This window comes from Giraffa tippelskirchi, chromosome 11, assembly GCF_054371585.1.
Source record: "Giraffa tippelskirchi isolate mGirTip1 chromosome 11, T2T-mGirTip1v1.2.pri, whole genome shotgun sequence".
Classification (NCBI taxonomy): domain Eukaryota; kingdom Metazoa; phylum Chordata; class Mammalia; order Artiodactyla; family Giraffidae; genus Giraffa; species Giraffa tippelskirchi.
Genome location: NC_137285.1, coordinates 49,782,298 through 49,794,216, shown reverse-complemented (window position 1 = coordinate 49,794,216; position 11,919 = coordinate 49,782,298). Strand labels below are relative to the sequence as shown.

The following is an 11,919-nucleotide window of genomic DNA, read 5'->3' as shown; positions in this document are numbered from 1 at the left end:
AAACGTGACCTGAGTTGCTCGGCCCTCACGTGTAGTGGATGTTGATAAGGTAATCCTATTGCCCGTGAGAGAGTGTGAGACAGCACATGGGCCCCCAGCTGCGGTCTCAGGGGGATCAGGTGAGGCTCCCCAGAGCCCCCCAGCTTTGCACGTTAGGCCACCTGCAGGTGAGGCTGGTGCCTCCACTGTAACATGAGCCACAGTGCAATCAGTCACTCTGCCCCCTTTATTTCTGACTTGCGTTATGAGAAGAAAACGTGAATTCTAAGACGTTTTAGATACTGCATTCTTTGGAAACATTCTAAAACTTTTCTTTTTCCACCTGTGAAACAAAAAGCAAGCACTAAAAATAACTCTCGGTGCTGCCAGTGTCACATTAGGACACAGTCTCTAGCCCCTTAGTTCCAGAGTAAACAGATGCATATCTTGTACCTTGGCCAATCACAGAAGCTGGTTCTCATCCACTGTACTCATCTGCTCTCTCTGTTATCTCTCCTCCACTTATCTGCAAACCACAACCCAGGAGTAGTTTGTTTTCACCCGAAAACTTGTTTCCCATCTTCCATCTGCATTTATTTGCCCAGAAATGATCTCACTCTGTCCCTTCACTAGTGGATCTAAACATTAGCCTGCATCTCAGAGTCACAGAATGTTGGTGAAACACAGCCCACTGGGCCCACCCCCCTGGGTTTCTGATTCAGTAGGTTTGGATCGAGGGGTCTGAGAATTTACATCTCTAATAGGTCCTCAAGTGATGCTGATGCTCTTACTGGTACAGGGACCACACTTTGAGAATCACTGTCCTAAGCCAGTTTTATTGATTCGGATGAACTACTAGAAATGGGGTAAATTTAAATGGCATCAGGTTAGGCATTAGGCATTAGGTGGAGATGATATTTAATTAAATTCAATTAAATAAATAAATTAGATCAATTTAAAATGCCAGCAGATAAACTGAGATACCGTTGGGTCATTTTAAAATACCATCAGTCACAGATGATAATTCACCCAGAGATCCTACGAAAAGGGGCAAAAATATTAAGAGCAAGTGAGAGCTTTAAGAACTTCTTGCTTCCATAAGTTTTTCAAAAACATATGGGAAGATTTGCAGGCACATTTGTGTGTTGATCCAAGTCCACCAGAACATAGTAAGGTTATGGTGCATTATTTTATCAGCTCAGCTAAATTATGGGTTGGAACATAACCCTCACAGCCTGATATAGGGCTGAGATGCTGATAAGGCAGAGGTTAGTCCCTTCTCTTAATTCAGAAAATGGTTATTGAGATTCTGTTATGTGCATGAATTGGATTAAACATAGGTGCAGAAGTTAGATGATAAGATAAGGTTCTAAGAGCTTGCAATCTAGTATGTAAGATTAGTCAGAACTATAGCATTAAGGCATTGAACAATGCCACAAGAGAAATGCACATGTATTATTTTGGATGTTCAGTGCAGGAAAGGTTCATGGGAAGCTGGGGCTGAGGAAGGGAGAATGAGAAAAAGTCTAAAAGAAGAGGGGGCCTTTCGAGGGGACAGTGAACTTCCTAGGTCAGGGATGGGGCAGGGGGCTCTTTGAGTACTTGAGGACACTGACAACCTGGGCAGGTCGGTGGTCACTGCATGATTGTGAGTGCATAACTTGAAAAATGAGCATGAACGTGACTTAGGCAGGTGGAAAAGGGTGAGAGTCTTCAAAAGAATGGAACATTTTGAGGGGAAGAGTGAGAAAGATGAAAGATATAATTTCAAGTGTGAAATGCTTACTTGAGGAATTTATTTCAAAGGCTTGGCAGGGAGGGGGGTACTCATTGGTGTTTTTTGAAATGGGGAAACTATCTGATAAATAAGAAGGATGAATTGTGTCAGGTGAGTGTAACAGGTTACCTTCAATGAACATTTGCAAATGTGCTAGGCTCTGTGCTAAGTACTTCAAGGGGAATACCTTTAATCCTCATAACAACTCTGACAGGTAAGTACATTATTGTTCCCATTATGAGGACACAGGGGCCTAGAAACCTAAGGGGAGTTGCCCATGGTGTCAGAACTAGTAAATGATGGGGAAGAAATGAGAGGCTGAGGAAGGGTGATGTGGCAGGAGTCCTCAGCAGGGGACATGCTCTGGAGACATAACCACGGCAGAGATGGTGTCTGCAAGGCTGGGCAATAAACCATTGTGAGGGGAGAGGGCATGGGACAAGTCAAAGGTGACTCAGGTTTTGAGGCTGAAGAGCTTGGGAAAAAGTATCACCATCACTGTGGTTTCCAGTCCTGATAATATTAGCATTGTAAAGAAGATTCATCACTTTTAAAAAGGAAAGTGGAAAACAAAAAAGAAGAGAGACACTCAGTTGGAAAGGACATGAAGAGAGTGAGTATTATTAGGTGAAAAGGACCCTGCTGTGTGATGTTGCCCAGTGTGTGAGGCGCACAGATGTAGTGTACTCTTTGATCCTGTTTTCAGCACCAGCAATGCTCCAAATCTTCCCACCTTTCTTCCAGTGTACCCTTGTTTGTTGTTGTCATTGTTTAGTCACTCCGTCAAGTCCGAATCTTTTGCGACCCCATGGACTGTAGCCCACCAGACTCCTCTGTCCATGGGATTTCCCAGGCAAGAATCCTGGTGTGGGCTGTCATTTCCTTCTCCAGGGGATCTTCCCAACCCAGGGTTCAAGCCCATATCTCCAGAATTGGCAGGCAGATTCTTTACCAGTGAGCCACCAGGGAAGATTCACTATGAATTTATAATTGCCAATGGTCTGGAATTCTTTGCATCTCTTTTCTTAGAGGTACAGTCTATTTCCCCATCTTTTGTATTTGGGCTGTCCTTGACCATGATTAATGTTGTTGTGATGTTGTTCCAGTCCTAATCCTGTTCCTTGCTCTCTGGACATGTGCCCACCATGCTGGGAGCCCTGGTGAGCCCACTGATGGAGACCCTGAGGAGCTGAGCTGAACCCAGCATCAGTGGAGTCTCCAGACATGTGAGCAAGGCCATCCTAGCCCACCTAGCCTCACCTGAGCCATGTCACAACGAAAGTACCACCCAACCAATCTTCAGAATTGTGAGCAAATGAATGACTGTTGTTTCAAGATAACTGAATTATATATATATATATTTTTTTTTGGCTGTGCTTGACTGATGGGATCTTAGTTCCCCAACCAGGGATTGAACCCAGGCTTTCTGCAGTGAGAGCATGGAGTCCTAACCACTGGGCTGGCAGGGAATCTCCACCACTCTATTTTTGAGTGGTTTGTTATGTAGCAAATTCTGATTCACCATGTTACTTGATGGACCCCTCAACAATATTCTCAACTGCGGATTTCCCAGCCATATCAGACCCAAAGGACTCAAAACTCAAGGAGTTATTCTGTCACTCCAGTCTATCACTTCCCAGTCCTAAAGGGTTTAAATTTGTTTCCTCAATTTTTTACTTTTTAAAAACTATTTATTTATTAATATTTATCTTTTTTTTTTGGTTGCGCTGGGTCCTCGTTGATGCACAAAGGTTTTCTCTAGTTACAGTGAGTGGGGGCTACTCTCTAGTTGTGTTCAGGCTTCTCATTGCGATGGTTTCTCTTGCAGAGCACAGACTCTAGGTGCCTGGGCTTCAGTAGTTGTGGCTCATAGGCTGTAGCGCACAGGCTCAGTACTTGTGGTGCACAGGCTTGGTTGCTCTGTAGCTTGTGGAATCTTCCCAGACCAGGAATCAAACCCATGTCCCCTGCACTGGCAGGCAGATTCTTATCTTATTTCTTCATATTTTTAAAACAGAACAAAAAAAGAAGCCTGACTTAGTTTGTGGACTCAATGATAGATCTGGGGAAAATTTCTCCAAATCCAATTGTTAAACAATGATACCACTTTAACTAATCTTGAAAAGAAAATTCCTCATAAGTGATAATTATTGTTGTCTACATCAGTGATTTCCAATCTTTAATGAGCATAAATATAACCTCAGTATTCTTGAGCCTCTTCTCAGTGGTCTGATTCAGTAGTCCTAGAGAGGGGCTTAGGAGTATGTTAAACTTAGGAGTATATATATGTGTGTGTGTGTGTGTATAAATTGGCTGCACTGGGTCTTAGTTTGACAACAAGGGATTGTCACTGTGGACTCTTAGCTGCAGCATGTGGGCTCTATTAATAGTTCCCTGACCAGGGATCAAACCTGGGCCCCCTGCGGTGGGAGCATGTAGTCTTAACCCACTGGACCACAAAGGAAGTCTCTTGGAAGTATACATTGATAATAAGGGCCCAGGATAGTTATGAGGCATGCACTTCACTGATGGCACTTTGGAAATATTGGCCTAAATATTAGAGATTGATTCTAAAATAGTCTATGCTTCCTTTCTGGCCTTGCTCTGTGACTGGCCCATAATTACAGGTCATTGGAAACAATTCCTGGAATAGACCAACTGGTAAACAAATATCAGGATATTGAGAATGCCAATCTCCCATACTTTTGCCATGTAGATGCCAAATTTACTAAATGCAATACCCTCTGTTTTCTTCTAAGTGAGGTATATTGAGGGAATTAATAGAACGAGAGCCCTGTTTTGTAGATATCTTCTTTAACTTTCATCCGTCATTGACATTCTCATCCCTACTTACCAAGGAGGCTTGAAAAGTTACACAGCAGGCAGGGGGCAAAATTAATTGGTGTCTAGATTTCCCTAGGTCTGTCTGCCTTTCTTCAGGGTCATACTTGATAAATGTGATTTGGATGAGAAGCTTCAAAATGTGTATCAACTCAGTTCAGTTCAGTTGCTCAGTCGTGTCTGACTTTTTGTGACCCCATGAACCGCAGCACGCCAGGCCTCCCTGTCCATCACCAACTCCCTGAGTCCACCCAAACCCATGTCCATCGAGTCGGTGATGCCATCCAGCCATCTCATCCTCTGTCATCCCTTTCTCCTCCTGCCCTCAATCTTTCCCAGCATCAGGATCTTTTCCAATGAGTCAGCTCTTTGCATCAGGTGGCCAAAGTATTGGAGTTTCAGCTTCAACATCAGTCCTTCCAATGAACACCCAGGACTGATCTCCTTTAGGATGGATTGGTTGGATCTCCTTGCAGTCTAAGGGACTCTCAAGAGTCTTCTCCAGCACCACAGTTCAAAAGCATCAATTCTTCGGCGCTCAGCTTTCTTTATAGTCCAACTCTCACATCCATACATGACCACTGGAAAAACCATAGCCTTGACTAGACAGAACTTTGTTGCCAAAGTAATGTCTCTGCTTTTTAATATGCTGTCTAGGTTGGTCATAACTTTCCTTCCAAGGGGTAAGCGTCTTTTAATTTCATGGCTGCAGGCACCATCTGCAGTGATTTTGGAACCCAGAAAAATAAAGTCTGACACTGTTTCCACTGTTTCCCCATCTATCTGCCATGAAGTGATGGGACCGGATGCCATGATCTTAGTTTTCTGAATGGTGAGCTTTAAGCCAACTTTTTAACTCTCCTCTTTCACTTTCATCAAGAGGCTCTTTAGTTCTTCTTCGCTTTCTGCCATAAGGGTGGTGTCATCTGCATATCTGAGGTTATTGATATTTCTCCCGGCAATCTTGATTCCAGCTTGTGCTTCATCCAGCCCAGCATTTTGCATGATGTACTCTGCATATAAGTTAAATAAGCAGGGTGACAATATACAGCCTTGACGTACTCCTTTTCCTATTTGGAACCAGTCTGTTGTTCCATGTCCAGTTCTAACTGTTGCTTCCTGACCTGCATACAGGTTTCTCAAGAGACAGGTCAGATGGTCTGGTATTCCCATCTCTTTCAGAATTTTCCACAGTTTATTGTGATCCACACTGTCAAAGGCTTTGGCATAGTCAATAAAGCAGAAATAGATGTTTTTCTGATACTCTCTTGCTTTTTCGATGATCCATTGGATGTTGGCAATTTGATCTCTGGTTCCTCTGCCTTTTCTAAAACCAGCTTGAACATCTGGAAGTTCACAGTTCATGTATTGCTGAAGCCTGGCTTGGAGAATTTTGAGCATTACTTTACTGTGTGTGAGATGAGTGCAATTGTGCGGTAGTTCGAGCATTCTTTGGCATTGCCTTTCTTTGGGACTGGAATGAAAACTGACCTTTTCCAGTCCTGTGGCCACTGCTGAATTTTCCATATTTGTTGGCATATGGAGTGCAGCACTTTCACAGCATCACCTTTGAGGATTTGAAATAGCTCAACTGGAATTCCATCACCTCCACTAGCTTTGTTCGTAGTGATGCTTCCTAAGGCCCACGTGACTTCACATTCCAGGATGTCTGGTTCTAGGTGAGTGATCACACCATCATGGTTGTCTGGGTCGTGAAGAACTTTTTTGTACAGTTCTTCTGTGTATTCTTGCCACTTCTTCTTGATATCTTCTGCTTCTGTTAGGTCCCTACCATTTCTGTATAGAAGACAGAGAAAGATGGGGATAAGGGAGAAAATGCGAGAGAGCAAGAAAGAGAGAGAGAAAGAGAGAGGTAGTTATACTGGGTAAAAAAATAAGATAGGGGAGGGTTTGTAAGTTTATGAAAAAGTAATATTTACCACTATTCCTTCTTTTTCAAAATTTCAAGTTTCAGGAAAATCTGTGTGGGGAATGGAGAGGAAGCTAGCTGTTTTAGTATAGTTTCTTACTTCTCGGATTCCTCATGAGTTTGAAAGTGAATTACGACTCCAGGAAGTGACCCTGTTCTTTGTCTCAGTTTGCATGGTGTCAGTTTCCATGCTTCATGCCTGACCAATTTCACCACTGGATAAACAGTAGTGCCTGAAAGAAATAGCCATTGTTGAAGTGAGGAGAGAGTTAGGAATCTTTAGAAGAGTGACTAATTTTCCTCATGCCCAAGAGGGGCTCTTTAAATTCACCTTTTCACTCATTTCCCCACTTGGTTATACAGAACTTTTTTCCCTTCTGTTGATGCTTTTTTTTAAGTTTTAACAGTTTCTGTTGTTGGAACGTAAAACAAACACAAGGAGGACATTCCACAGGGGAATACCCTGATTTTTCTCCGTGGCAGAGGGATCAGAATGTGTGGGTGAAAACAGGGAGGAACAAGAGAGGAACTCATTGGTTGGCGTGCAGGGCTCTCCTACAATGTCAAATCACATTCATACTATTTCTAGGCAATTTCAGAAGAACTGGCAACTTTTGTTAATTCAAACATCCATTCAATGTATTAAAGCAAAAATCAGTCCATCTGATTGATTGAGTTAGCCTGTCCATTTGACTAAAACCGTGGTGTTTCAACCTGAGAAGTGATGGTCTTAGGGGGCAATAAAGAACTCCAAGTCAGAATCTACCAGAGAAATTACCTTTTTTTTTTCTTTAAAATACATGATTAGGACTTCCCCAGAAGTCCAGTGGCTAAGACTCCTTGCTCCCAAACTGGGGGGCCTGGGTTCGATCCCTGGTAAGGGAACTAGATCCCACATGCCACAGCTAAGACCTGGTGCAGACAAATAAATGAATAAATAAATAATAAAAGACAGATGCTCAGGCTTCTTCCCACAGTTTGGGATATGCCTTTGGACATCTGAAAAGGCACCGAGATCATTCTGACAGGCCTCCCGACCCTTGTTGAGAACCTTTGAGTTAAATAGCCATGTTCAGGTAATTTGAAAGGTTTAAAATAGTCCCCTGGCCTCAGTAGTTTTAATAAAAAAAAAAGAGTGAATCGATGGTTGATTTTCTAAAAGCGAAAACGAAAACAGCATTACACTTGTCCTAAATGATTGGAAGGATACTTTCTTTTTTTGAGGGGGGTGTTGGGGGCTGGTGCTTCAGTGTGTGTTTTAGGAAGACACTGACTCTACCAGCACAGACGTGAACCCCTGCTTCGCGGAATCCGCTTTCAGCCTGGCTCTGACAGTGAGGGGCTTCCTCTTTTGAATGTTTGTCTTATGATCAACCAGCCTCCCCCGCAGAACAGACAGTGCCCTGCACGACAAGGCTCTGTGCCATCCGGGGATTTACTGATGGCTAAGCCGCGTCATGAACAGAGATTTATGATCAACTTCCCAGTCAATTAAAATTTCAGATATGACTAAGGCAGAATTCAATTAAGGTTAATTGGGGCTTCTGAAAACTGCTTTTCCAAAGGGAAACTGTGATGGGATTGTGACTCCTAGTGGGTTTCGATCAGTTTTAAATAACTTTCCGTTCCTTTCTTTTCTTGGCACAGGATGCCTCTTCTCCCCGCTGCCTGGCTCCTGTATTATCATTTGATTCAGATGTTGATTTTTCTGTCATAAGTTATCATAGTGACTTATTTGGTTTCAGCTTTGTCTTTTTCTTAAAAAACAAAAAACCCAGAAAAACAAAACAAAACTCCCAAGGCTCTCAGCAGACCAGAACCCTTAAAAAAAGCACAACCTGCATTGGGCAGAAACCACAGTGGTATGACATGAAAGAAATATAGTCATTTGGAAGATTGTGACAACGTTTCAGAAGCAATTATCCAAACTGGAAAAATAACCCATTTCTTTTCCTTTGTCATTAAGGTGGGTGAAAAGGTTCCCAAACATTGTCAATGATGGGGGAAAATAAAGCTGGAGGTGGTGGTGGGGGGTTGGAACACAGGTGCAGGCAGGAATTACAATGCAAGTCAGGCTTTCCATTCTACCCGAAATTTTATTTTCTTGTCGTCAAGGGCTATTGTGACAGTTCTTAGCACAGTTGATTGAACTGGGAAAACACATGGGACAAGGCCTTAGTCACCGAATGCAGAACATGTATTCTGTAGCTCACAGAGCAATCTGCAGCAAGGGGTGAATAATAATTTCAGCAGTTTGTTTGCTCAGAATTCCAACCTATTGTTCATCACTGGAAATTAATAACATCGAGCTAAAGAGACATTTTCTTTCTGAAAAGAAGAAATGAGGAGTGTATGAGTAGGGGAGAGACATGGTAACTGCTCAGATGTTTTGTTGTTTGAGAATTCTCCCATCTAGCAGACCTGGGCATTTGCCACAGCAGCTAGGAGCCAGTCAGATGTTGCCTCCTTCTTGAATTAGTGACTCTTCCTGAGTTTCACACCCCCATGCCTCTCCTGGCACTACTACTCACTGGGGCACACATACTGCGGACAAGTTCATCCAGACTTTGGAAATGGCCTCGCTTAGGAGAACAGGGGAAGGATGTAGGTGAGGTGAGTAGTAAAGGCTGTAGATTCATGTAATTTTCTTTGTGCATTTCAGCTGATGGTCAAACTATGCCGTGGACAGACTGTGACAGGTGAAGTAACTACAAGACTGCTGTAGATGGCAATGAACAGGTCCATGTAGTGTCACCTGTTTTAAATGAGCTCCTTCCCAATGCCTCTTTTATTTGTACATGAGGGTGGTGTTCAGATTGCTTCTGCTCTCCCCCTCGAAGGAAGGACCCACGTTGGAATTGTTTTCTAGGGATGGTGATGGTCCAGCTGGCATAGCTTTCTCACCCACTACTTTTATCTGTGGATGAAGCACAACTGATAGGAAGGAATCACATCCTTATCTTTGCTGATTTCCTCTTCCTTCTTTTTTTGTTTTAAAGCAGACTAGAAAAGGAGAGACTGGAAAAAGGAGAGGTCCTACCATTGTAGAGAGGTTAAGGGGAAAAGTTTCTGTAATCAGAAATCTGGGGTGTAATTATATGATCGCCAGAAGAAAGACACATGTAGATGGAATAAGTCTCCTGAGTAAGATTACTAATGAATTCTCTCTGTTCCTTATGGAAAAGAGCCACATTTGTAAAATTAAAAGTCAATGCCTCTTTGATGAGAGGATTTGCAGGCTCCGCTGTCCTTTTTTTCAAATATTGTGTGCTTGGAAAGAAGAGCAAGGAAGCGAAACCTCTAGTCAAGGGCATTGGAGCAGAGCTGGCAGCTGGCTGCACCCCCTCCCCCAAATCTCAAGGCTGTAGGAGCCTTTTTCAGAAAGGACTTGATCGGTGCTACGTGCATGGCTGTTTTGAAGAATATGGCCTTGTCTAGACAATATCAGAGTCCCCAGTCAATTCAGAGGAGAAAAACGGAGGAGCTATACCAGTCTTCTGGCGTGGTGCAGCCCAAACAAGTGGTTGGCTGGATTTTTCACCCTCATCCCTCTGTTTGGGAGCCACACTGGTTTGTGGGTGTGTGTTCCAGCCGACACAAAGTGCAGGGGCAGCAGCCACCAAGTGTCACAGCACATGAGGATGTCGTCTAGCTGGTGGGGAGAGTCTCCACTGAAAAACACAGATTTTGAGAGGAGACCAAGAAACAGCTCCTTCATAGACCCTCCAAGTTACCTGAAATTCATCCTTTGTAGCTACTCTTTTGTTCACATAATAAATGTCGCCAATTAGCAGTCACCTTAGCAAACCAGAAGGAGGGCTGGGGGTGATGTTGGGGGGTGCGTGGGGCAATTGTTTGCTGCAGCCAACCCCTACAGCCAGAGAGAGCTGGTTGTTCAATTTCCTGGAAATTTGTGAGCTGGTTGTTAAACCCAAGTGTCATTATTAAGAATTAAATTATAGGAACATAACTCAATAAAAAGAGAAGGCAATAGTAACCCACTCCAGTACTCTTGCCTGGAGAATCCCAGGGACGGCGGAGCCTGGTGGGCTGCCATCTATGGGGTCGCACAGAGTCGGACACGACTGAAGCGACTTAGCAGCAGCAGCAACAACTCAATAAATTATTATTAGAAACAAAGATGAAACTCAGTACTCACCCTTTCCTGATTATTTTACTACATTTAGCAACAGTCTGTGCTTTGAGGCTCTTGGCATCTGTTATATCTGTGGGGTGGAGGCACTGTGTAATGATGCGCTGGTGTCCAGCTCTTTCAGCAACCCCCCAGCTGGTCAGTGACTTCATTTTAGTTTCTTGAAATGAGCCCTGATGGCAGTTTTTATGCCACCAAAATGGCAAACCCTACAGAACAGGGTTTCTTCTGTTTTAGAAAGTGGATTGATGAACATTTACTGGCACAACACTGTGTGTGTGTGAGAGAGAGAGGGAGGGAGAGGGAGTTGAGGTGGTGGTGGCATCAGGACTTGTGTGCTGGGTCAGCACAATGTTTGTTGTTATGTTGGGGGAGTGTCTTAGTCAGCTCCAGCTGCTGTAACAAGAATACCATAGCCTGAATGGCTTAAACAACAAATGTTATTTCTCATAGCCTGACTGGCTTAAACAACAAATATATTTCTCACAGTTCTGCGGAAGTTCTGGGAAGTCCAAGATCACAGTGCCAGCATGGTCCAGTTCTGGTGAGGACTGTTCTCCTCATTTCCTCATGTGGTAAGGGAGAGACTGTGAGAGAAAGAAAGAGAGAGAGAGAGGGAGGGAGGGAAGAGAACGCTGTCTAGTGTCTCTTCTTATAAGGGCATTGATACCAACACGAGGACTCCACTTCCAAGACCGAATTACCTCCTGAAGGCCCCATCTCCGAACCATCAGACCGGGGATTCGGGCTTCAATGCATAAAATTTGAGAGGACACAAACATTCAGTCCATAGCAGGGAGAAAATAAACCAACAGGGGGCAGGCAGGCTGGGGTAGGCTTCCTGCAAGGAGAGGGAATGCTATCCAAGGATAGGAGGCTTCCGAGGAGAGAAATGGGAAGATCCAGGGCAAACCCCCATGCTTTGCAGTTCTGTCTGGGGGCAGGCTGTGGTATGAGGGGGCCCTTCCAGGGTTACTCTTCTCTGCTTTCTGCCCACCCCCCACCCCCACACAAGCTCTCCATCCCTCCCCAGGTTACCTCAGCTAGTGGTCTTTGCCAATACCTAGCTTCACTACAGGGCTTCCCTGGTAGCTCAGCTAGTGAAGAATCCACCTGCAATGTGGGAGATCTGGGTTTGATCCCTGGGTTGGGAAGATCCCCTGGAGGAGGGCATGGCCACCCACTACCGTATTCTTACCTGGAGAATCCCCATGGACAGAGGAGCCTGGTGGGCTTCAG

The 11,919-nt window shown here is 44.0% G+C and overlaps 1 protein-coding gene across 5 annotated transcripts in view; it reads left to right on the top strand.

Annotated features, from left to right (window-relative positions):
• The first annotated feature begins 2,047 nt into the window (after positions 1-2,047).
• The window catches only part of SLC7A11 (solute carrier family 7 member 11), a 979,966-nt gene continuing 970,094 nt past the window's right edge, over positions 2,048-11,919 (top strand). For 3 of the 5 annotated variants that reach the window (XR_014068605.1, XR_014068602.1, XR_014068604.1), the window contains exon 1: positions 2,048-2,369. The gene's annotated coding sequence lies outside the window, so the exon portion shown is untranslated. Of the gene's footprint in view, positions 2,370-2,862; positions 3,064-11,919 lie in introns of all 5 variants that reach the window. The other 2 variants (XR_014068600.1, XR_014068603.1) reach the window with 1 other exon arrangement.